Genomic DNA, 27,110 nt, shown 5'->3' with positions numbered 1-27,110 from the left:
TGCTTTTTTTCTCTATAGCCAGGAGAAGGAGGGGTTGAAGTCAGCTCAACCAGATCATTAAGAGCCAAGTGTTAAAGAAGGGAAAGCTAAACACAATCCTTTATAACCCCAAAGGCTATGGTCTGCCATGTCAAAAGACTGTTACTATTGGCTCTAATCCGAGCAGAACCATAATAGGGCCAGTTTTGTAAGAACATCCATTCCCTGGGCTCTGTCTAGATTGAGCTCTTCAAACAGCTAAATCTTATATACAAGGATAAAGATCAAGGAATTTTCAAGAAGCGCAGCAACAATTTGATATCTCTAACTAACATATTCCTCTAGGAGAGAATGAAGAAGTTAGCAGTGGTCTTTAAAGGAATAAACTTTGCTTGATGTTTACTGTTCCACATATAAAACATTGGTCTATGAAAACTATACTCTTAATTTGATAATCAAATACCTGGCATACAGTTTAGGGCTATTGTCCAATAAAGGAAGGCTATAGTTTAGGATAGGAAGTATGTCCCTTTTAGAATACAGAATTAATTATACTATTCATCCAATCAAGTGAGGCTGTACCTGTAGTATAAATAATGGTGGGAAAGTTGGTGAGAGAGATCCTTGAATAGCTCTGGAGGGAAAAAAATACTTCCCTAGAATCTAACTACATTATGTAATACAGTAGCCTAACTCAGATTCTGATGCGAATTATGTTTTTAAGGTAGTGATAAATTTGAAATAAATTTTCAAGTGGATGAAGTTCTAAGTATTCACATGAGATTGTTTGTTTCATGTGATATCTCATTAACCATACTGTGGAGGGTTTAAGTTGTTCTACTCTCTGATATGCAGAAAGTAGATCCCCTCTTGAGAGTATATATAGTCCTTAGCTAAAAGGATGCCACCTCACACAACTGAAAACCATCATCAACCTGTGTTAGTTTCCTAGGACTGCCATAACAAAGTAACTTCATTGCCTCTGTAATGTCACTATTTACAAATAAGGTTATATTCTGAGATCCTGGGGGTTACAACTTCGACATATCTTTTTGGAGAGACACAATTCAGCCCATTACACAATCCTAACTGAACTTATTCTGCAGAATTGAAGGTTCTTCAGAACTGGCTGCTTTAAGCAGTAATGAGGGTACCTTGCCTGTCCAACTGTAAGTGACCTTGAAACTAAAGAAGTAAACTTTCTATTCCTCATCATGAGAAAGGGACAGTTCTCTTACTCTTTGAGGAGCCAGGACATAAACCGTAGCATATGCCCCTCTGTTGGTCTCCCCAGATGTGAGGCCGTATGGGGTGGTGCTTGACTGCACAGAACCTGGGGCCGCACTGCCTGGGTTCATATTCCAGCACCAGCCCCTGTAACTGTGGGACTGTAGACAAGTCTTTCACTGTCTCTGGTCTGCAGTTAACTAGCCTGTAAAATGGAGATAATAATAGAACTTCCTCATGGGAATGTTTTGAGATTGAAATGAGCCAATATGTATGAAGCACTTAGAACACGGCCAAGCACCCAGAAGCACTATGTTAATGTTAAGTATTTTAAGCTGTTTTACAGTTAGATATTTAAAATAAAGGTATTATTTTTAAGTATGAGGAGTAAAATGCTCACCATCTCAACAGGAGACTGATTATCAAGGAAGCTAGATTTTCCACAAGAACCCCCTTTATGACCCTAATTCCATATTCCCTCTGTCTAGTCGTAATTTCTTCTATTTTTAATGCCTTTCCTCAATTAATAATAATGTACCAAGAAGCCTCTCAGTCTAGTTTTGGCTCACTTTGATCATTGCCTCATGTTGTTCAATTTCACCAACGTATCAATAATAGAAGGCAATTGCTTCTCGGACTATCTTCATCTCTGGACAACTGACCTCCTCCAAGTTACTATAGGCAAGTTCCACGTTTTCCATTTCTTCTACATCCTATAAAACTCAGAACAATATAATGCACATAAGCAGGTGCTGGATAAACCCCAAATGGTTGAAAGGTAAATACAAAGTAAACCTAAACACTAAGAAGAGAATCCTTTATTGCAGGCAAGTTTGCACATCCAAGGATCGTTTTTGAGAACGATTATGGTTCACAAATGTTCAGAAAACTCCAGCAAAGGCATACAGTACACAACCTAAGGAAAGATTATGGCTGGGAAGAATTGGCTTCAGGCCTAACATTGCTTTATCGTGGTTCTGGCACGTAATCAATAGGAAACTCTGTTGCATAGACGTAAATCATAATTGAATTTTCATCGGTCTTGTGCCAAATCTGTGCCTGTATGAAATCCAGAATGTCGGTGCCAAGGTGCCTTATCAGTCCATATGCAAATATGCCTTTTGATGAAATCAAAGAATAGCAGAATTCAGAGGAGATCGCCACCTTGTGCTGCCAAAGCCAGGTAGACATTTAACTCTTCACATTGGCCAATGACTAAAAACTGCCTGCAAAGGAAGGCATTTCTCATGCAGTGCCGCTCCTTAGATGCTCAAGGGAATTTAGAAATGGGAAAAAAATCAACTCACAATGTTCATTCCCCCTAAGAGGCTATTCAAAAATTCTTTTACCAAAATCCCTGAAAACTTTATCAAAAATTAACCATTAACTAATAATAAAAATAAGATTTATATACAGTTTTCTCAAGGCAAAATGGGGAAAAAAATGGTATTGGAGACTACCTCCTCTAAATGTTAAAAAGAGGACAAAATTTCCAGACTTTTATCCTTCTCTCAAAGACAACACATCTGAAACTCAAGACGGTAAAATCGAATAAGTTTAATGCTATGCTCACTTATTTTGAGAACTGATGATTAGATTAAATCAGGCTTATAGATTTATAAGGATCTGTGCTTTTAAAATTCTTTGAACATCTTTTAAAATACTCTTTTTTTTTTTAGATCAACCACCAGAACTTTTTTTAAGACACTGAGGACTCAATTGCCTGAGAGAATATTTTACCTAGATATTTACTCAACAATACAAACTGTTACCCACTGCTTACAACATACACACAAAGAAAAAGATTCTCTAGATTAGCACTGTCCAGTACAGTAGACACTATCCACCTATGGCTATCTGAATTTAAATAATTCAAACATAATTCAAATTAAGAATTCAGTTCTACACTCATACTGGTTACATTTCAAAAGCTCAATACCATGGGTGGCTAGCAGCTACAATATCCTATGCCATAGGTATAAAACATTTCTATCATCACAGAAAGTTCTGTTGGACAGCTCTGCAAGTCTGCATCATTCCTTCTTTTTTTTTTTTTTTATAAATTTATTTATTTTATTATTTATTTTTGGCTGCGTTGGGTCTTCGCCACTGCGCGTGGGCTTTTCTCTAGTTTTGGCAAGCGGGGGCCACTCTTCGCTGCGGTGCGCAGGTCCCTCACCGCGGCAGCCTCTCCCGTTGCGGAGCACGGGCTCCAGGTGCGTGGGGTTCAGTAGTTGTGGCTTGCGGGCCCCAGAGCACAGGCTCAGCAGTTGTGGCGCACGGGCCCCGTTGCTCCACGGCATGTGGGACCCTCCCGGACCAGGGCTTGAACCCGTGTCCCCTGCGTTGGCAGGCGGATTCCTAACCACTGCGCCACCAGGGAAGCCCATCGTTCCTTCTTATGTCCAGAAAGTTCTACACTTTGTATCATCACAGAGGAAGGGGCCCCCTTTTCTCTCTGGGTTCTCCAGAGAATCTTGATCTCACTACAGCCACGTCTCTTAGAAAGAAGAAAGGTCCACAGTTTCCCACCCTGAGCCCACACACATGTGGGAAGAACTAACAGGCCTTTGATAAAGCCAGCAGTTCTCAACCAGTTTGGGAGAGGAGAAGTGTATCAAATTTGCTCTGGGGAAATACAAATGCAGGATGTCAGCAAGATGGCAGAATAGGAGGTTCAAGCTCTCATACCCCCACCAAAACATCAATTTTAACAACCATCCATGGACAGGAATACCCCTGTGGGAACCTGGAACTCGAGTGGAGAGTTTACAGCACTTCCTTTGAGAAGACAAACAAACAAACAAACAAGAATAGATGCATTATACACACTACTATATATAAAATAGATAACTAATAAGAACCTACTGTATAGCACAGGGAACTCTTTTCAATACTCTGTAATGACCTATATGGGAAAAGAATCTAAAAATGAGTGGATATATGTATATGTGTAACCGATTCAAAAACTAACACAACATTTTAAAACAACTATACTCCAGTAACAATTTTTTAAAAAAAGAATAGATGCATTGAAGAATATGAGTCTCACTTTACCTGTGTCACCCCTCCTCCACAGCAGCACAGCTCAATGCCAGGAGAGACCCCCTGAGCCCACAATTTTTCCCACAAGGGAAAGTGAGAACCGAGTGAGCGCTCAACTTCCCCAGCCTGGTGGGACATTGCCCCCAGCAGCCTGCTTCTGCCTTACCATATCCAGAGCAGTGGGGGGATCAGCATGGCTGAATAATCTGGAGGGGAGTAGGAGCAGGGCAAAAGGGCAGGGGTCACAGCAACCACTGTGCAGAACTCAAAAACTGGCCACAGATCCTACTAACTGGCTTGCAGACTTCACCAAGAGGCCTGCCCCCAAATCCCATGGGACACCTCACTGGTAGCCTCCCCCAACTGGATGGCATGTGCCCCCAGCACTCTACTTGTGAACTCCCAAGATGGTGCATGTGAGCCTTCACAGACAGCGTTTGGGAGCCTCTGCAGAGGGCAAGTACAAACCCCTGCAGACAGCACACACATATCCCCAGCTGGCTTGACCTGGCAGGATTGAGATCAACCTTGAATACTTCAGAGCACTGACCTGGGGGAAATAACAAAGCCAACCCACAGAATGGTAAATCACATACAGTATATGATAAAGTATATATCCAGAATCTATAAAGAACTCTTACAACTTAACAGTAAAAAGACTCATAACCCAAATGAAAAGAGAGAGAGTATTTGAACATACGTTTCTCAAAAAAATATATACAAATAACCAATAGCACATGAAGACATGCTCAACATTGTTAGCTGTAATGAAATTCAACTGAAAACCACGAGGAACCACTTCACACTCACTAAGATGGCTATCATCAAAAAGAGAGATAATTAGAAGTGTTGACAAGGACATCAGAAATTGGAACCCTCATACATTGCTGGTGGAATGTGGAAATGGTACAGTTTGGTAGTTCCCCAAAGTGTCAAACATGGAGTTAACATATGAAGCAGCAATTCAGTCCTAGGTATGTACCCAAGGGAAATTAAAACATACGTGCATCCAAATACTTGCACACAAATGTTCATGATAACATTACTCATAATATCCCCAAACTGGAAACAAGCCAATGTCTATCAACTGATGAATGGTTGAATGAAATGTGGTATATCCATACAGTGGAATCAGCAGTAAAAAATAATTAAGTATTGACACATGGTATAACATGGATGAATCTTGAAAACATTATGCTAAGTGAAAGAACCCAGTTAGAAAAGACCACATATTTTATGATTACATTTATATGAAATTTTCAGAATAGGCGCTCTTTATAGAGAGATAGAGAAATAGAATAGATTCGTGGGTGGGATGGGGAGACGTGAGGAGTGAACTGATAATGGATATGGGGTTTCCTTTTGGAGTGATGACGACGTTTTAAATTGATCGTGATGATGGCTACAAAACTCTGTGGATATATTAAAAATCATTAAATTGTATACTTTGGTGAACTTTATAGTATGTGAATTACATCACAATAAAGCTATTTTTTAAAATCTGGGACATTAAAAAAAATTTTTAAACCTTAGGATGTAAATTTTTTACACAACTTAAAAATACTTGTTCAAAGAAATGAACAAAATTTGTAGTAGTTTTGCAGAAGACCAAAGAAAGGAATATATATTGGCTTTATCTTTTGCAAACTGACCACAAAAATAAAACTTTTTTATTTCTTAAATATTTAAGCATATTTGATTCAGTGCATGAAAGGAGTTACATAATTCAAAGAAAATTGATCCCACAATGACACCAGCAAATAGCAGGTTAACAACAATGTCCGGTTTATGTCAAACTTCTTGTAGCTTCCTTATACCTCCATCTTGAGAAATGAATCACTTGGCCCCAGATAGTATAGTGAAAAGCAGGGCCTTTCAGAGTACAAGATCAGAAAGACCAGTTGGCCCATGATTAATGTTCTTAGAGGGCTTCAAAGTGAGAATTTTGACATTACTTCCAGGTGAGTTTATAACCCAGTCACAGAGGTACACAGGCATACTGTTAGGGTTTAAAAAAATGTTCATTGTGTATTTTGTGACCGTTAATTTTATGTGTCAGCTTGACTGGGCCATACGGTGCCCAGACATTTGGCCAAATAATATTGTGGGTGAGTCTGTGAGGGTGTTTCTGGATGAGATTCACATTTGAATCAGGGGTCTGAGTAAAGCAGATTTCCCTCCTTTAATGTGGGTGAGCCTCATCCAATCAATTGATGAGAAAACAACAAAAAGGCTGAATAAGAGGAACTTCCTCCTGCCTGATTCTTTTAGCTGGGACATTGGTCTTTTCCAGTCTTCAGACTCCAGCTGAAACATTGGCTTTTTGTGGGTCTCTAGCCTGCTGGCTTTTAGACTGGAACATATACCACCATCAGCTCTCCTGGTTCTAAGGCCTTTGGACTCAGACAGGAACTAAACCATTGGCTCCCTGGGTCTCCATCTTACCAGCTGCAGGTCTTGGCAATTCTCAGCCTCCATAATCATGTGAGCCTATTCCTTATAATAAATCATAGATGAGAGAGAGAGAGATACTAGATAGATAGATATTCCTGACTAATACACATCCTTAATTTTGTGCTGTTCTGTCAGACCACAATCCTTACAAATTATACACTACAATGTTTGTAACCTTACTTTGCCTTCCCTAGAAGTTTTAATCTATAGGGGTCTTACGCAATAGCAATGGTTCGATTTTTTCTCAAGCTTTGAGAAACTCTGATGGAAACACCTGCATATGTCAGAACACATATCTCCCCATTCACCTGTATGATCCTGGTTGAACCTTGACTCTGCTTGTGTCTCAGAGTAACCAAATGGACAATGATGGTGATAATTCCTAACTTTCCTTATTAATAAGATTCTTATGAGGATCAAGTGAGATAAGAGGAATGAAAAATGTTTTCAAAAATAAGGCAATATACAGTAGTGATAAAATTTTACAGTGTTTTTGTTGAATGTTATTAATATTTTAGTATTAATTGAAATCTCTCTAATGACAATAGAGAGAAAACCTTAATGGACAGCTGAATTAGAATAATATAGACAAGTTAGAATAAAATTTGAGCATATTAAAAGTGTATACTGCAAAGAATAATCACTAGATCATTTTCTGCTTCTTGAATTTACAGTGTAATGTGGGGTGAGGAGTAAACTTGTTATACTCATGGAACAGGTGAGCTATTAAATTAATTTCATGTAAACAAACCAGATAAGAGGCAGCATGTTTATTGACACGGAAAGCCACTCCACTGTTACATAAATAACTACCATACAGATGCTTATAAGTATAATGTTTTTCATGTATTACCACCAAAGAAAGCCTATCTCACAGAGAAGAATCACATCGTTGGAAATTGCCAAAAGCTTTGAAGCCCAGTGCCAGGTACAGCGTAAGTGCCTAGTTAATATTTGCAGACTGATTAGGGGAAAAAAGTATTTATGTATAAATAAGAATATTGACTATAGGAACATGCGGATAATTCTTTCACTCAGTATTTCAATACCATGTCCAGTTTGGAGCCTGAAACTTAAGTGAATGGAGAACTTGGAGTAGTTCCAGAGAAAAGCAATGAAAATGATTAAAGAGATGGAAAATGGGGCCTATAAATCATGACTACAAGAATTGGAGCTTATTTAACCTGAAAGAAAACGCTACATGACTGCACCAGATTCTTGTATCTGAAACTCAGAGATGGTGAGATTTGCCATCACCCATCCATACAGCCCTGCAAGCAGAAATCCAGAAACAGCAAAGATATTTTCAAAGTATTAGTATTATTTCTGTAAATATCAAACTCTCTTTTCTTGTGGTTTTCAAAACAACAACATGTAGTCAAGAGACTTTTTCTTGCCTCTTTGTTTCCTGGTGCACGAGGAGAGGGGATTCAGAGCGCCGCTTAAACGAGCTCCAGAGACGGGCGCGAGCTGCGGCTATCAGCGCGGACCCCAGAGATGGGCATGAGACGCTAAGGCTGCTGTTACAGCCACCAAGAAGCCTGTGTGCAAGAACAGGTCACTATCCACACCTCCCCTCCCAGGAGCCTGTGCAGCCCGCCACTGCCAGGGTCCCGTGATCCAGGGACAACTTCTCCGGGAGAACACACGGAGCACATCAGGCTAGTGCAATATCACGCTGGCCTCTGCCGCTGCAGGCTCACCCCACCTCCGTATCCCTCCCTCCCCCCAGCCTGAGTGAGCCAGAGCCCCCGAATCAGCTTCTCCTTTAACACTGTCCTGTCTGAGCGAAGAACAGATGCCCTCAGGTGACCTACACACAGAACAGAAGCAGGGCCAGATCCAAAGCTGAACCCCAGCAGCTGTGTGAACAAAGAAGAGAAAGGGAAATTTCTCCCAGCAGTCTCAGGAGCAGTGGATTAAATCTCCACAATCAACTTAATGTACCCTGCATCTGTGGAATACCTGAATAGACAACCAATCATCCCAAACTGAGGAGGGGGACTTTGGGAACAAGGATATATATATTGTTTTCCCTTTTCCTCTTTTTGTGAGTATGTACGTGTATGCTTCTGTATGCGATTTTGTCTGCATTGCTTTCCTTTTACCATTTGTCCTAGGGGTCTCTCTGTCCATTTTTTTGTTTGTTTGCTTTTTTGTATAGTTTTTGGCACTTGTTATCATTGCTGTATTTGTTTTTTGGTTGTGGAAATAGTGGTTACTCTCTTCCTTCTTTCATTCTTTTTTTTTTTTTTTACTACTTTAAAAAAATTCTTTTTAATTATTTTTTTAATAACTTTACTGTATTGTACTGTATTGTATTTTACCTTCTTCTTTCTTTCTCTTTTTTTCTCCCTTTTATTCTGAGCCATGTAAATGACAGGCTCTTGGTGCTCCAGCCAGGCATCAGGGCTGTGCCTCTGAGGTGGGAGAGCCAAGTTCAGGACATTGGTCCACAAGAGACCTCCCAGCTACATGTAATATCAAATGGTGAAAATCTCCCTGAGATCTCCATCTCAACGCCAAGACCCAGATCCACTCAATGATCAGCAAGCTACAGTGCTGGACACCTTATGCCAAACAACTAGCAAGACAGGAACACAACCCCACCCATTAGCAGAGAGGTTGCCTAAAATCATAATAAGGCGACAGACACCCCCAAAACACACCACCAGACATGGATCTGCCCATCAGAAAGACAAGATCCAGCCTCATCCACCACAACACAGGCACTAGTCCCCTCCACCAGGAAGCCTACGCAACCCACTGAACCAACCTTAGCCACTGAGGGCAGACACCAAAAACAATGGGAACTACGAACCTGCAGCCTGCAAAAAGGAGACCCCAAACACAGTAAGTTAAGCAATATGAGAAGACAGAGAAACACACAGCAGATGAAGGAGCAAGGCAAAAACCCACCAGACCTAACAAATGAAGAGGAAATAGGCAGTCTATCTGAAAAAGAATTCAGAATAATGATAGTAAAGATGATTCAAAATCTTGGAAACAGAATGGAGAAAATACGAGAAATGTTTAACAAGCACCTAGAAGAACTAAAGAGCAAACAAACAGTGATGAACAACACAATAAATGAAATTAAAAATTCTCTTGAAGGGATCAACAGGAGAATAACTGAGGCAGAAGAACGGATAAGTGACCTGGAAGATAAAATAGTGGAAATAACTACTGCAGAGAAGAATAAAGAAAAAAGAAAGAAAAGAATTGAGGACAATCTCAGAGACCTATGGGACAACATTAAACGCACCAACATTCAAACTACAGGGGTCCCAAAAGAAGAAGAGAAAAAGAAAGGGACTGAAAAAATATTTGAAGAGATTATAGTTGAAAACTTCCCTAATATGGGGAAGGAAAGAGTCAATCAAGTCCAGGAAGCACAGAGAGTCCCATACATGATAAAACCAAAGAGAAACACACCAAGACACATATTAATCAAACTATCAAAAATTAAATGCAAAGAAAAAATATTGAAAGCAGCAAGGGAAAAACGACAAATAACACACAAGGGAATCCCCATAAGGTTAACAGCTGATCTTTCAGCAGAAACTCTGCAAGCCAGAAGGAAGTGGCAGGACATCTTTAAAGTGATGAAGGGGAAAAACCTACAATCAAGATTACTCTACCCAGCAAGGATCTCATTCAGATTTGATGGACAAATTAAAACCTTTACAGAAAAGCTAAGAGAATTCAGCACCACCAAACCAGCTTTACAACAAATGCTAAAGTAACTCTTCTAGACAGGAGACACAAGAGAAGGAAAAGATCTACAATAACAAACCCAAAACAATTAAGAAAATGGTAACAGAAACATACATATCGATAACTACTTTAAATGTAAATAGATTAAATGCTCCAACCAAAAGACATAGATTGGCTGAATGGATACAAAACTAAGACCCATATATATGCTGTCTACTTCAGACCTAGGGACACAAACAGACTGAAAGTGAGGGGATGAAAAAAGATATTCCACGCAAATGGAAATCAAAAGAAAGCTGGAGGAGCAATTCTCATATCAGACAAAATAGACTTTAAAACAAAGACTATTACAAGAGACAAAGAAGGACACTACATAATGATCAAGGGATCAATCCAAGAACAAGATATAACAATTGTAAATATTTATGCACCCAACATAGGAGCACCTCAATACATAAGGCAAATACTAACAGCCATAAAAGGGGAAATCGACAGTAACACAATCACAGTAGGGGACTTTAACACCCCACTTTCACCAATGGACAGATCACCCAAAATGAAAATAAATAAGGAAATACAAGCTTTAACTGATACATTAAACAAGATGGACTTAATTGATATTTATAGGACATTCCATCCAAAAAAAACAGAATACACATTCTTCTCAAGTGCTCACAGAACATTCTCCAGGATAGATCTCCAGGATAGATCATATCTTGGGTCACAAATCAATCCTTGGAAAATTTAAGAAAATTGAAATCATATCAAGTATCTTTTCCAACCACAATGCTCTGAGACTAGATATCAATTACAGGAAAAAATCTGTAAAAAATACAAACACATGGAGGCTAAACAATACACTACTAAATAACCAAGAGATCACTGAAGAAATAAAAGAGGAAATCAAAAAATTCCTAGAAACAAATGACAATGAAAACAATGACCCAAAACCTATGGGATGCAGGAAAAGCAGTTCTAAGAGGGAAGATTATAGCAATACAATCCTACCTTAAGAAACAAGAAACATCTCAAATAAACAACTTAACCTTACACCTAAAGCAATTAGACAAAGAAGAACAAAAAATCCCCGAAGTTAGCAGAAGGAAAGAAATCATAAAGATCAGATCAGAAATAAATGAAAAAGAAATGAAGGAAACAATAGCAAAGATCAATAAAACTAAAAGCTGGTTCTTTGAGAAGATAAACAAAATTGATAAACCATTAGCCAGACTCATCAATAAAAAAAGGGAGAAGACTCAAATCAATAGAATTAGAAATGAAAAAGGAGAAGTAACAACTGACACTGCAGGAATACAAAGGATTATGAGAGATTACTACAAGCAACAATATGCCAATAAAATGGACAACCTGGAAGAAATGGACAAATTCTTAGAAAAGCACAACCTTCTGAGACTGAACCAGGCGGAAATAGAGAATATAAACAGACCAATCACAAGCACTGAAATTGAAACTGTGATTTAAAATCTTCCAACAAATAAAAGCCCAGAACCAGATGGCTTCACAGGCGAATTCTATCAAATATTTAGAGAAGAGCTAACACCTATCCTTCTCAAACTCTGCCAAAATATGGCAGAGGGAGCAACACTCCCAAACTCATTCTACGAGGCCACCATCACCCTGATACCAAAACCAGACAAAGATGCCACAAAAAAAGAAAACTACAGGCCAATATCACTGATGAACACAGATGCAAAAATCCTCAACAAAATAGTAGCAAACAGAATCAAGCACCACATTAAAAGGATCATATAACATGATCAAGTGGGGTTTACCCCAGGAATGCAGGATTCTTCAATATATGCAAATCAATCAATGTGATAAACCATATTAACAAAATGAAGGAGAAAAACCATATGATCATCTCAACAGATGCAGAAAAAGCTTTTGACAAAATTCAACACCCACTTATGATAAAAACCTTAAAGAAAGTAGGCATAGAGGGAACTCACCTCAACATAAAAAAGGCCATATATGACAAACCCACAGCCAATATCATCCTCAATGGTGAAAAACTGAAACCATTTCCACTAAGATCAGGAACAAGACAAGATTGCCCACTCTCACCACTATTATTCAACATAGTTTTGGAAGTTTTAGCCACAGCAATCAGAGAAGAAAAAGAAATAAAAGGAATCCAAATTGGAAAAGAAGAAGTAAAGCTGTCACTGTTTGCAGGTGACATGATACTATACATAGAGAATCCTAAAGATGCTACCAGAAAACTACAAGAGCTAATCAATGAATTTGGTAAAGTAGCAGGATATAAAATTAATGCACAGAAATCTCTAGCATTTCTATACACTAATGATGATAAATCTGAAAGTGAAATTAAGAAAACACTCCCATTTACCACTGCAACGAAATGAATAAAATATCTAGGAATAAACCTACCTAAGGAGACAAAAGACCTGTATGCAGAAAATTATAAGACACTGATGAAAGAAATTAAAGATGATACAAACAGATGGAGAGATATACCATGATCTTGGATTGGAAGAATCAACATTGTGAAAATGACTATACTACCCAAAGCAATCTACAGATTCAATGCAATCCCTATCAAACTACCAATGGCATTTTTCACAGAACTAGAACAAAAAAGTTCACAATTTGTATGGAAATACAAAAGACCCCGAATAGCCAACGTAATCTTGAGAAAGAAAAACGGAGCTGGAGGAATCAGGTTCCCTGACTTAACACTGTACTACAAAGCTACAGTAATCAAGACAGTATGGTACTGGCACAAAAACAGAAATATAGATCAATGGAACAGGATCGAAAGCCCAGAGATAAACCCACGCACATATGGTCACCTTATCTTTGATAAAGGAGGCAAGAATATACCGTGGAGAAAAGACAGCCTCTTCAATATGCGGTGCTGGGGAACCTGGACAGCTACATGTAAAAGAATGAAATTAGAACACTCCCTACCACCATACATAAAAATAAACTCAAAATGGATTAAAGACCTAAATGTAAGGCCAGACACTATAAAACTCTTAGAGGAAAACATAGGCAGAACATTCTATGACATACATCACAGCAAGATTCTTTTTGACTCAGCTCCTAGAGAAATAGAAATAAAAACACAAATAAACAAATGGGACCTAATGAAAGTTAAAAGTTTTTGCACAGCAAAGGAAACCATAAACAAGACGAAAAGACAACCCTCAGAATGAGAGAAAATATTTGCAAATGAAGCAACTGACAAAGGATTAATCTCCAAAATTTACAAGCAGCTCACGCAGCTCAATATCAAAAAAACAAACAACCCAATCCAAAAATGGGCAGAAGACCTAAATAGACATTTCTCCAAAGAAGATATACAGATTGCCAACAAACACATGAAAGAATGCTCAACATCATTAATCATTAGAGAAACGTGAATCAAAACTACGATGAGATATCATCTCACACCTGTCAGAATAGCCATCATCCAAAAATCTACAAACAGTAAATGCTGGAGAGGGTGTGGAGAAGAGGGAACCCTCTTGCACTGTTGGAGGGAATGTAAATTGATACTGCCACTATGGAGAACAGTATGGAGGTTCCTCAAAAAACTAAAAATAGAACTACCATACAACCCAACAATCGCACTACTGGGCATATACCCTGAGAAAACCATAATTCAAAAAGAATCATGTACCACAATGTTCATTGCGCTCTATTTACAATAGCCAGGACATGGAAGCAACTTAAGTGTCCATCGACAGGTGAATGGATAAAGAAGATGTGGCACATATATACAATGGAATATTACTCAGCCATAAAAAGAAACGAAATTGAGTTTTTTGTAGTGAGGTGGATGGACCTAGAGGCTGTCATACAGAGTGAAGTAAGTCAGAAAGAGAAAAACAAATACTGTATGCTAACACATATATATGGAATCTAAAAAACAAACAAAGAAAAATGGTCATGAAGAACCTAGGGGCAAGACGGGAATAAAGACGCAGACTTACTAGAGAATGGACTTGAGGATATGGGGAGGGGGAAGGGTAAGCTGGCACAAAGTGAGAGAGTGGCATGGACATATATACACTACCAAATGTAAAATAGCTAGCTAGTGTGAAGCAGCCACATAGCACAGGGAGATCAGTTCAGTGCTTTGTGACCACCTAGAGGGGTGAGACAGGGAGGGTGGGAGGGAGGGAGACACAAGAGGGAAGAGATATGGGGATATATGTATATGTATAACTGATTCACTTTGTTATAAAGCAGAAACTAACACACCATTGTAAAGCAATTATACTCCAATAAAGATGTTAAAAATAAATAAATAAAAGAAACTGAGGTTCAGTGGTCTCAGTGATTTGGGCAAGGTTAGCAGCAGTTAATGTCAGAGCTGAGACCTGAACCCGCAAATCCTGATCTCGACTCTGTTTTAGGGCTCTTTACAAATCCTTGTTACTCCTTTAGCAATCCTAACGTGCTGTGGTTTGTCAGATAAGTATTTCTTTCCATTAGAGCTGAAATTGTTATCAACAGAAAATCCATCTTGTTGAGTAATTTGCTGGGGGGAGGGAGAGATGATGTCATCATGGTCATATGGTACAAAGTCACTGAATTCTGTACACACACACACAGGAGTTATTTATAAATATAAAGAGTTTAATTTAGCCAAAGTGTCATTTAATAATGAATAAAGCATCTCATCTCTATTTGTTCGGTTACACTCCACGTAGTAAAGACAAGAGATATAAACTAGAATTAAACTATTTTCAATTTTTTATTTTAAATTGAAACAAAATGCACCACCATACCAGTGCTTTCTATTATCACCCCTGCTGCATCCTCACATCTTTTCTTTTTCTTGTGTTTTAAATGAAAATGTTTCACATGCTTTCAGTCAATCTAACAATAATCAAAAAATGATTCTGGATCAACACACACAAAACTGGGGGAAAGAAGTAGTTTATTGGTGTCTAGGCAAATCACAAGATAAAACAGAAGTCAGTGTATTGGCGAGTTAGCGATTTAGTTTATTTTATTATTTGATTTGGTTTCTCTATAGTCAGAGGCTAGCAAAATTACTTCTGAATTTCTGGATGTTAAGAATCTAGAATTGTTCAAATCTGAATTTTTCTGTCTCGATAACTGACTGAAAATGAAGCAAAAATATATTTCCCTTTATTTTTGTTTTGAAGGTTCAATGGAATAAATTTCACAGAAAACAAATATTGGAGAAACTAATACAATTCTTCAAGGCATCCTACTGTTTCTTAGAAGTTCCCAAACCTCACACCAATATTCCCACGTGATCACAGTTTCAAAATGACCTCCTTTTATCCTGTCCCATGACTGGAAATCACCTTAAAATTCAATATCGGAGGATGAACTTTCCTGGTTCAATTTCCCAAGTGTCTTAATTGTAATTTTATCCAATTTGTTGGTAGCGACTCCCAGGAGTTGCTCAAGGACACGAAAGCTGCCCTTTTTATCCCTGCCTGCTTGTTCCCCTCTCCTTGCACGGAAGCTCTGTAATAAATGAGGAACGCACAACTGTGCTGGGTGGTCACATCTCCTCGTGATTCCCTCTATGCGCTTGCTTTAGGAAGGCACTGGAGAGTCACTGAGATGCAGAGCAATTTCTTAGCCATTAGTTTGTAAGAATCCCCCTGCCCCGACATGATTTAAAACATGAGCATCATGACCTCAATGTTCTCAGAAGGTATTAGTCTCCCTGCCTCTCTTTCAGGGAAATCCTGAGTTACTTTCTTAGAAAGAGTGGATGCATCTAAAAGCTAATAGTTCTGAGTATAAGCTTGAGTACATGTCTGAACTCTTGACTTCAGGTCAAGCTAACCTAAAAAAATGAGAAATTCAATCTTGTCCTATTTGTGAGCCCTGATCGGGTCTGACACCACTGAGGAGAGTTTTTAAGTTCAGAGATTGGCACTAGCTGGTACCCATGCACTGGGAGGGAGTCCACACAAGCTGGTCGCCCAGGCTGATGGTTAGAGACAAAAGCCCCTCTCTACTAAAGCTGCAGGTGCATGAGCCAGAAGAGTAGTCTAAGCTCCTGTCCTAAGTAAAATGACTCAGGTTAAAACTAAAGAGATGCATCTGAATAGGTCATTGATGTAAGGAGATCCTGAGGTAGGAAGCAGAGCCTGGATTGAAAAGAGAGCAAGGTAAGCAGGACGGTGTTTGGAGAAATTGCATAGACAGGTTTTTATACATCCTCAGTAATATACTGGGTGGACGGGCAGGATTTATTTAAACGTCCATAGATGGAGCTGACCTCACCACATGAGAATGCCTCCCCTAGCAGGGCTGGGTCTGAGTTTGCCAAGGCTGGTGCACTCCTAAGTCAGAGGTACATCCTCATGACTGTTCTTCAGGCTCTACCCTTTACTGCTGATGCATGAAATGGGGCCAATGGAGCTGAGGAACTCTTTCAAGCATATTTGGGCTGTTTCAGGGAAATCAGCACTAATTATTAGGTTCTAGTGTAGTTGGTGGAATTTCAGCAAAGAGGCCAGGGCTGGTGTGGACACACATAAGACTGATGGAGTCGGCTGCCACAAGTTCATCCCATTGTTCTCCTCCCAGGCAGCTGGTATCCATAGGTCAGAAGAAAGAGGTCACAGGGCAAGCTGAAATTCTACCAACTACTAGAATAATGGTGGTACCAGGAGGTGCAGAAAGAAGTGACTCAGTGTTTTAGGTGGAGGAAAGCAGTGGAGTTTTATATGGGAAATCCACAAGCTACTGAGTAGAACAGTTGTGTGGTCTTTAAAAGATACAATTATGAGTGTACTTCTCTCAGACCAGAGTGACATGCTCACTCTGACCATCAGTCTATAAATTTTGGAAAGGTGAGTGGAACTATAGATGAACAGCCTCCTCCAAACTGGGATTTAAGTGGTCGGGTTATATTAGGCCCTAAAAGAGCTCCTTGATAAACAGGGAGGGTATCAGGGAATGGTGCCCTGGTGGGAAGGATCAGGATAGGGAGTAAGCCCTAAATTGGTTTCTTATGGAGGATGCCTATATCAGTCAGGGCAGGCTAGGTTATGCTGCAGTAAAAATTACCCCCAAATCTGAATGGCTTAAAAGAAGAAATTTCATTTATCATTCAGGGTGTTTGTCCCTTAGGGATCTGCTGGGGGCCCTACTCCATTTACTTTCACTCAGGAACCCACAGCAAGGGAGATTTAATCTGTGTGCTGCCATGTTTGCTCTGGCAGGAAAATGAGAACACAGCAAATCATGCACCAGCCCTTAAAACTCAGCCCACAGTTGACATTTGTCATTTCTGTTCTCATTTCATTGATCACAGCAAGTCATGTGGTCACACCTAACCCTAAGAGGGCAGAGAAGTGCAAGTTGTCCATGTGCCCAAAAGGAGGACTAAAAATATTTCATGATCAGCACTAATGATTACCAAAATGTCTACTTCACTAAGATGGTATCATGACCATGGGAAGGGAGGGGGCTGGTCTGAAATGATGGTGTGTCTGAACAGTTCACAGTTTGCTGGATATGTGGTGCTAGCTCAGCACTGCCACCATCACCACCCAACCCCCACCTCAGTCCTCTCCTTGACCTGGGTATTTTAGGTGTCAATTTCTGTAATAGGTGAATTAATGGTGCCCCAAACACACACATGCCCTAATTCCTAGAATCTATGAATATGTTACTTTATATGGCAAAAGTAACTTTGCAGATGTGATTAAGTTAAGGATCTTGGGATGGAGAGATGATCATGGATTACCCAGGTGGACCCAATGGAATCACAGGGGCCCCTATAAGAGGGAGACGGGAGTGTACGTCAGAGAAAAATAAGAGATTTGAGGATGTTACACTGCTGGGTTTGAAGATGGAGGACGGGGCCACAAGCCAAGGAATGCAGGCAGTCTCTAGGAGCTGGAAAGGGGAAAGAAATAGAGTCTCTACTAGAGCTTCCAGAGAGAACATGGTCCTACCTACACCTTGATTTTAGCACAGTGTGTCTCAGACTTCTGAACTCCAGAACAGTAAGAGAATAAAATTGTGTTGTTTAGATTACCACTAAATCTGTGGTAATATGTCTAGTAGCAAGAGGAAACTAATACAATGTCCCAGAAAATGTGATGTAAGAGGAAAGTCCTCAGACAGAGTTTGGAATGAGCAAAGTTAGATGACAGGAAGCATTGTTGCAAAGCTGTAGTGTTGGTACATGATGAGTGTGAATTTCGTGGCCACCACTCAAACCCACTGACCTGGGAGGGCAGGTGGCCCCAACTCCAAAGGTATCCCTAATAAAAGAACTTGGTCCTGTCACTTAATTATGTTTTAAATGAGTAAAACACAACCCCACATGTGCAGAAACATGAATTCCTTCTTGCTTTTCTTCCTCCTAACTTTTCCCTCTCCACACCTTCCCCGCTCTCAGCTTCAACTCCTTTCCATTTCAGCTGAACCAGCAGCAGATGCCAATACTGAGCAAGGTAGTCATGATTTTAAACACCTTCACTTGCAGAGCATAGCATCATTCCAGGACGATCATAGGGTCAACCACACACCCAAAACTTAAATCTGCTCTACAACTTCCGTTCCAGGTTAATGTCTGTATGTAAAACGGAGTTAGGTTTTAGACTGCAAAAACTATAAACAGTTTTACTATGTGCAGGGATGCCACTTACAGCTGTACAGATTGTGCACAACACAGTCCTATGGGGACACCATGCCAACAGGCCCATGTCAATCGTGCTTCCAAAAATTCTGCAGTCCACAACTCACACAACTGTATGTGGCAGCCTTACATTACACTCTACAAATACCCATTCAGATATCTGAAAAGTGGGTGAGATGTAGGACAATTCTTCACTGTGCAGAACCATCCCACCTATCTAGCATCTGTGGCCTCCACCCATTCTATAACAGTAGCACACCTCAATCATTCTGACAACACAAAACACTCCACAAACTTACCAACTGCTCCTGTGGAACAGCAGTCCATTCATGCTTCATTTCTCTGATCTCATCTTTTAAGCTCTCATTCTTGAACCAATCACACCAATCTTCTTGATATTCTTTTAACAGTCCATGTTTCCTCCTTCCTCAAGAGTCTTTGCAACTTATTTCTCTGGGATGAACACTCTGAGGCTTAACATCTCCAAACTCTCCTTCACTCCCTTCATACCCCTGCCCAAATGTCACCTTATCAAAAAGTCCTTCTCTGGCCACCCTATATAAGATAGAAATCCCACACCTACCCCAGCACTTCTTGTCCCTCTTATTTTGCTTTATTTTTCTAAACATCATGATCACTCTCTATAGCACTATATCTTTTACTGAGTTATTTATTTTCTGTGTCCCTTCACTAGCACTTAAGTTTCATGAGGCCAGGAACTTGACCTGTTTCATTCACTGTTATATCCCCAGCACCTAGGACAGTGCCTTCCTTGCCCTAGCCATTCAATAATTATTTGTGCCATGAATAGTACATGGTAACAACTTCACTCATGATAGCATATGCTCAGTAACACTCCTTTTCCCATTTATCCAAGTCAATGAATTCAATCATTTCACTTCCCTCCTCCCTATTCATAACTTGAGTTGCACTGCCCAAAGTAAAAAAAGATGAGATAGTCAGCAAGTCCTATCTTAGAACATTATATCACATTGATGTTTCTTGTATGAGGGGATGAATGCAGAGTAGTTTTCAGATAAGAAGTTGTGTGTTTTCACTAAGTTCATTTAACATAAGTATGCTCTCCATATAGGTCTGGAAGACAAAGATAAAGATAGAAATTGGGCATGGCATGACACAAGGAACTTGACAGGCATTATCACATTTAATCTGTACAGCCATCTTGCAAAATAGAGAAAACTAAAGCTATTTCACCTAAGAGAAAACTAAGGTTCAGTGATATTAAGTTAATACCAGAGTAGAATTAAAAACCATGCCTGTCTGACTGTAAAATTTATGGTCATTTTACCACATCACTGGAGTGAGACAATGAAATATGCTGAACACAAGTGCAATTTCCTCAAGATTTGAGCATCATTTTCAGGGTCACAATTTTTAAAAAAAATCCTAGATTCATTTCCAAGAGTATTTATTTTATGCTCATTTATGGACAATATCTGGAAACACTTGAGAAATGAGGTCAACTCTCCCTCATCTTTAGACAAATTATACAAGATTTTGGCTCACTCATGGCAAATTTTTGTTTAAAGCCAGTTTATTAACCAACAGCACCTACTCTGCTTAATGAATTGCTTTCTTGATATTATTGGCAGTCTGTACCCTACCTACTTAATTACTGTGTTCTAAAATAATCAATGTCTTTTGTCTTACCGAGGCCAAAGCCAAGACAAATTATGAGACAGAGAGATGCTTCTGTGCTCCTCCCATCCCTTCCTTGTTAGGATCTTCCTAGAGGAGAACAGAGAAACAAAAGGAAGATAGACTGCAAGGAGAACTGCTTACTCAACAGTAGGTCTGTCATGTAAAGGTCAATAACCAGAATCCTAGTAGGGCATCCCAATAGCCAATGTTCAGCTGGCTTTGGACATTGGCTATTGGGAATCTTAGAAGTCAAAGAAGTATTAATCACTTCCTTGTGCACCATACTGAGTGGTTTCTACATTATTATTTAGTGCTCACAATATGGAAATTTACTGTTAGCTCTAATTTACAAATGAGATGTTGAGAACCTTCACTAAGCTTAGATATAAAGGAACTAGAATCCCACCCAAGTCTATCTGACTCCAGGGCCCATGTCCTTCACCACTGAACTATGGTGCAGGACAGGAGCATTCCATGTCAGAGAAGGCAGGAGCATCTCAATTTCCAGTGCCAGTCTGTAGAAGCAGGACCTTTGGCTCATGGCTAGATAGAAAAGGGCTGTGATCTACACCCTGAGGTAAGAGTAGGACACAACCAAGTGCGCCCAGGCCTAGCTAAGTATACCACGCTAAGAGCATGGTAAACATATAATCTATGATCCACAGGTCAATGAGTCTCACTTCAGGTAAGGTGCTGCTCATGGCAGCTCAAAAGCTTTTGGATGAAACTGTACACAAGGACCTAACGGCAGATAAAATATTGCGGAAGAAGACCTCATAGTCCAACAAAAATTATCAAGACTCTTAAACATACAAAACATTATCTACTTCATTCATTCTACTAATATTTCTCTTTTTCTGAATAACCCCCAAATAAAATGGTTATTATATTCATTTTCTATGTGCAATACAGAAAATCATCTTAAACATATCCCTCTTCTAAACCTATAACCCTGAACTACAGATGAGTTAATCAGGTGCTTTCCTGTTAGCAATCAGCTTACACTATCACAAGATTTACCCCTCAACAGGATACTTCTCTGGTTACTTCTGCTTGGGTCCTCCTGTTCTGGCCCTTGCCTCACAGATACAGTTGAAACCAAGAGGATTTCAGGGAAAGCAAAGAAACACTGTGAGCCAGACAGCTCTAAGAATCAATCAAGTAATGCTCCCATGCCATTGTAAAGCAATTATACTCCAATAAAGATGTTTAAAAAAATAAAATAAAATAAAAAAATAAAAGCTGATGTAAAAAAAAAAAAAAGTAATGCTCCCATGGAGCAACATGACCCTCAGTCTGAACACTGAATGTACAGTCTAGTCAGTCCACAGGTCTTTTAAAAATATTTTATTTTATTAAAGGTCTTTACAGAGTAACATCCAGACTCCAGATCCAGCTGCCAAGGATACCCTATTATGCTATGAGTACTGGCTGGGGCATGGTAAGTGGCTCCAGCTTCCCACACTCCTCTTCAGAGATGGGAGTGGTGGGTGGTATCTCATTTTGGGGTTCCACAATGCTCACGAGGTCAGGAAGGGGCTTCTTAAGGCCAATCTTACCACTTGGGTCCCAAGGCAGCATGACCTTCACTTTGATGCCCAGCACACCCTGACTGAGTAGCACGTGGCACATGGCAGTGCCAACATAGTAGTTAACAGAGTCCCAGATCATCAGGCCATCCACAAACTTCATGGATTTAGCCCTATGTCCTCAGAGTTTCCCAGTACCATGACTATGCAGGCTTTAGCCCCACATTCCATGATGAACCGCAGCATACCATAGCAGGCCCTCCTCCACATAGCAAATCCTCCTAGGAATCTGTAATACAGAGACTCTTCCTGGGCAATAGCACACAGACCTCTTGTGGCCACCTTTTCAGTATAAAGCTCTACACTGCCCTCAGGGAAGCTAGATCTTTTCTGAACCACAGCAGTCAGTTTGCAGATCTGCTGGCCCTTCTCACCAGGAACATTCTGCATACTGGTGGCCAGGATAATGATTTCTGTCATGGCTGGTGTAACTCAGAACTCCATAATATCCATCTTCAGCCAGCTCCTGAGTGAGAAACTCATTCAGTTCAGCTTTGAAGATGTTATCGGTGACAAACTTCCTCTCCTTGGAAATTTGCACCACCATCTTGCCGCCGTGTGCTGCCATAAGGAAAAACTACTAACATATCTTGAGTTCATACTATGTACCAGACACTTTTTTGAGTTTAGACTTTTGAGATCCAAATTAGAGTAGTCTAAATATGTAGTTTTGTTTATCTCTATTTAACTACCCTATTCCTGAGTTGCGTTCCTGAAACTTGACTGTAGTAGAAGTTTTCCAGGTAAAGGAAAGAAAGGAAATTCAGGCCAGGATATAAGTGGCATGAATAAATGACAGGAAATGTGAAAGTCTTTACCTGATTTGGGGAAAGGTGAGAAGTATAAGATGGGTGAAATATAAGGTGATGGACATGGTGGGTGAAGATGACAAAATCGCCATCTTTATTGTACTCTGTGGGGAAAACTTCAGGAGGGAGAAGATGTAGAAATTATTGGAGGCAGATAAGACTTTTTGTTACCTTACATCACACTTCTTTCATCTCAGTCGCTTTAGCTCTCAGTCCATCTCATTCTCAGGAGGAATGTGCTTTGACATCCAAACATTTTGATTCAGGATCTGTTTCAAGGAAGGCTTGATTTCTGTGAGAAAAATCTGGATGGGTTCCCAGCTTCTCCTCTGTCCGGCCTTCATTCACAGCATGCTTTCTTCATTCTCTTTGATGTGAATTTTCAGAACATCATTGGGTGTAATCAGTATTCAAACATAATTTCAATAAACCCATCCAAAAGCAGGTTCAAATGTTTTCACAATACTTCTCACCAGCCTTGAGAGTGCTCTTTCTGGCCATCAGAGTCACCACCATAAAGTGTATGGGTTGGCCCTAAACAAGAATGGCCAACTAAGGGGACTAGTAGAGACAGAAATCTAGCACCAGTTCTGCTCCTGAAGTTGAGGAGCTCAACAGGAGGTGGCATCACCCCAAAAATAAAGCACTTGTTTTTTTCCCATACAAATAAACTGCTTAGGCTATTAGCTGCCTTTTGGCCCAACAGAAAAAACAGGCCTACATAACATATTACTATTTCAGCCAGAAAGAATAATAACAAAAGATAGATAATTTTGTCTAGAAGAAAATGAGTTGAACCCTCGGAGAATAACAAAATGTGACTTTATATAAAATAATACAATGCATGTAAATAAGTGCCTGTCATATAGTAAGGAGAACAATGATGTCTACTTATTACTAATATCGGTAATAATATTTCATTTTCATTATTTATTATTTTTAGTGTATTGAGAGTGTTTATGTAATTGATTTTTAAAGTTACCAAAAAAATCCATGGCTATCATTTCAGTGTAAATTGAATGTAGTTGTTCTGATCTATAAAAGAAGACAAAGCCTATCATGATATATATTTTAAAAGCTGATGAAAATATGGCAGTGTTTTAAGTTTTGACAGAATTGAGTGAGAAAGTACCCCAGAGTTACATTATTCTTGCTAATTTTCAGGATGCTTAAAATGTTTTATAATTTTATATAATATATAAATATTCTAATCTCCCCAAACAGAAAAGACAGCCTTGATACTAGAAGTGGGGGCAAGGAAACTCTAACACTAAGTCAAGTGGCTGAGATCTGGTCCTATTTACTTCCTACATGACCTTGAGCTGATCAATTTACTACCTCTCTAACCAAGCATTTTCTCACCTATAAAATACAAGAATTGGACTAGAAGATCTCTCAGGTTCTTTACTCAAATTTTATGACCAAGTCTACTCTTTGACAGATAAAAAAGATAGGGCTGATTTTAGTGCATACTGTCTGTCCCCATATCTTGAAATTAACTGATTGCCTAGAAGGGTCAAAGATGTGCCATCTGCTTCTATTACCAATTACATTGTGAAGCTGCCTCAAGTTTAAAAAAGAAAAATTTAGTGAAAAACAGAAGTTGGCAGGAAATGTGCTGTAAATAATATCACCCTCACACATTTACTGAATAATTCATAACCAGTATGTAGTAGAAGCATAATTTTTAAAATGACATTTTCCCCAAATACCTGAATGTTCTGACATCAGTAACAAATGATTTAGTTGGCATTACCTTAAAAATTACAGTGTTTAGAGATTGACATCTCACATTTAAATTTATTTTATTCTTATCAATTTCCTTTAAATCAACTTTGTTGTATTATATCAGAATGAAATATTTGCCATAGTTGACTATCCCTCATTATTTTTCACATATCCTTTTTTAATATTCTTTATCCAATGTTTTTTCTTTTGAAATATTCCATTTTTCCTCACCAGTGAGACCCTTCACTTTCATTCAAACTGCATAAAATAATCTTACAATTTGATAAATTAATATAAGAACATTTTATTTAATTATGTATAAGGAGAACTAGTATTACGTTAGTGATTTTTCAATCTGATACAATGAAAACATACTTGTTCCAATTTATTTTACTCACCACTATCTTCTTTTTTTTTAATTTATTTATTTTTGGCTGCGTTGGGTGTTCATTGCTGTGCGTGGGCTCTAGGTGCATGGGCTGCAGTAGTTGTGGCTCGCGGGCTATAGAGCACAGGCTCAGTAGTTGTGGCACATGGGCTTAGTTGCTCCGCGGCATGTGGGATCTTCCCTGACCAGGGCTCGAACCCATGTCCCTTGCCTGGCAGGCGGATTCTTAACCACTGCGCCACCAGGGAAACCCCTCACCATTATCTTTTATCCTCTCTACCATTTTATATTGGCCTCCTCAAACTGCAATTTGCTCCAATTTTTAACGAAATTGTATTGCTGTCCAAATTCTTTCTCAAATGGGATGAGATATACTTATGTCTTCTACTGCATCACCAAGTTACACCACAAAACACTAAAACAAAGTGAGATTATATGAGGAATTTTGCATAGCAGTACTCCTACACCAATTACAATTTACAAGGAGCATTAGTATCAGCTGTGTCTCAGAACTTCAATCCAATGTCAGCTGAGTCTCCCAAGTAAGCCAATCATAGCCCTTCCCACCTTTAATTGCAATCCCATAACTGCCTCCCTTTGAGAATTCAAGGTGCTTCCCTGAGAGTTCTCCAATCTGCCAACACAACCTCTAACCCATTCAGGTCATATACACTTTTTAGAAGAATGCAGGGGCATCTCCAGATTTTCTGAATAGGAAGGGCTTCTGGGCAGCTCTCTGATTTGAAGAAGTAGTTATATAACTTGAAGCCAGATACATAGAAAACTTGCTATTTTTCTTAGATTGTATGAACATTCAGATTGTTTTGGGGGTTCCCCTCGTCATAAGCCATCCCTTGGTTTCTCAGCTGCAACAGTGACTTGACTTTTCATTTGACCAGGAAGTCCAATTACAATCCAAGTCCCAGAGGGTGGGAGTTAAGTCCACTTCCTTATACAGGCTTTCAGATGTTAACTATGCTGTGGGATACTGTCTGGCTAGGGCAAATGGCTTTGTGTACAAAATGAAGTTTTCCTTTTACTCAGCGTGAAAATTTTCTATCTGTTGACAACTGTCATGATTAGCCATCCTGGAGAACTCTTTTTACTGGCTCAAAAGTATATGTGTTGAATTTTTTATATTTTTATTCATTCTTTAATTTATTCAATAAATATTTATTGAGAGCTCACTACTGTGTGTCAGGTATTGTTCTAGGCACTTTGTGAGTACTTGAAAATTGACTATAGATTGATAATAAAATAAAACCCAAAGTAGTGTTTTTGGTGGGGTTTTTGTGCTTATTTCAACCTATGAATTACAATGTTCTTCAACACTATAGCTTAAGAGTAAATAAAGAAGGGCTAAATGACAGACCTATGGATAAATAGACTAAATATCTACCTAAAAGTCTTCATTTGAGCTCACCACCCACATGTTTATTCTCTCTCTCTCGTTCTCTCTCTCATTCTCTCTCTCTCCCCCTATCACACGCCTAAGGTTCCCATTCATATTTCCAACTCTATGCTTAATGACAGATCCTTCCTGTCAGTGAATAATGTGTTACCACAGATGGGTAGCACACTACCCCCACTTAAACTCATCTTCTGCCTTGGATAGATCACCCACTCAGTTGTAGTACCAATGGGTCCCTTGGTAAGTGGGCACTGAGATGATGTTAGGAGTGCAAGAGGTTTATTGTGTTGTGACTGGAGAAAGGGTGGGTTAATGCTTGTGAGGAATAAAAAGGGAGAGGAAGCAGGATGGGATGGGGAAAAGATCAGATCACCACACAGATCTGACAAAGTCTTGCCAACACAATGAGGAGCAGTGGAACAACGCTTTATCAGGTAGAAATGGCCAGGTCCTAGTACCTCTG

General features: G+C 39.4%; 1 long non-coding RNA gene and 1 pseudogene across 2 annotated transcripts in view; both read right to left on the bottom strand.

Annotated features, from left to right (window-relative positions):
* The window catches only part of LOC309611851 (small ribosomal subunit protein uS3 pseudogene), a 119,498-nt pseudogene extending 94,234 nt beyond the window's left edge, over positions 1-25,264 (bottom strand). Inside the window, exon 1 of the transcript XR_014249773.1 lies at positions 15,475-25,264. The product of XR_014249773.1 is annotated as a small ribosomal subunit protein uS3 pseudogene (transcript). The remainder of the gene's footprint in view (positions 1-15,474) is intronic.
* Positions 1-27,110, bottom strand: part of LOC309611888 — a 188,066-nt gene that overhangs the window by 94,234 nt on the left and 66,722 nt on the right. The gene's annotated exons all lie outside the window — the stretch shown is intronic.

Source organism: Balaenoptera borealis, assembly GCF_965194805.1.
Source record: "Balaenoptera borealis genome assembly, chromosome: 15".
Lineage (NCBI taxonomy): Eukaryota > Metazoa > Chordata > Mammalia > Artiodactyla > Balaenopteridae > Balaenoptera > Balaenoptera borealis.
Note: the sequence above shows the minus strand (reverse complement) of the source record. Positions and strands in the feature narration are given on the sequence as shown.